Here is a 688-nt window from a genome sequence, read left to right on the forward strand (position 1 = left end):
AATTAAGAACATTTTTTATTTAAGAAAGGTGATGGATTCATAGGACATTTATAACTTTAAGGCATAGACACTAAGACACTAATGATCATAAGACACAAACATAGATAAACATAAGCCTAAAAATTTGAAAAACAGAAGAATAAAGAACGGGTCCACCTTAGTGATGGCGGCTTGTTCCTCCTTTTGAAGATCTTATGAAGTGCTTGAGCTCTTCAATGTCTCTTCCTTGTCTTTGTTGCTCCTCTCTCATGATTCTTTGGTCTTCTCTAATTTCATGGAGGAGAATGGAATGTTCTTGGTGCTCCACCCTTAGTTGTCCCATGTTGGAACTTAACTCTCCTATGGAGGTGTTGATTTGCTCCCAATAATTTTGTGGAGGAAAGTGCCTCCCTTGAGGTATCTCAGGGATTTCATGATGAGGAATTTCCTCATGCTCATGTCCATGAGTGGGATCTCTTGTTTGCTCCATCCTTTTCTTAGTGGTATCCATGAGGACTTGGTCCAACCTTTGATCAAAGTTGACCCTTTTTGAGTTTGAAAGGGACCTCGGGGATCACCTTCTTCTTGGCCACAACTTCATAGACGTGGTCTTGATGCACCCTTGAGATGAATCTCTCCATCTCCCATGACTCGGAGGTGGAAGCTTTTGCCTTCCCTTTCCTCTTTCTAGAGGTTTCTCCGGCCTTAG

The sequence above is a fragment of the Arachis duranensis genome, chromosome 5 (assembly GCF_000817695.3).
Source record: "Arachis duranensis cultivar V14167 chromosome 5, aradu.V14167.gnm2.J7QH, whole genome shotgun sequence".
Classification (NCBI taxonomy): Eukaryota; Viridiplantae; Streptophyta; class Magnoliopsida; order Fabales; family Fabaceae; genus Arachis; species Arachis duranensis.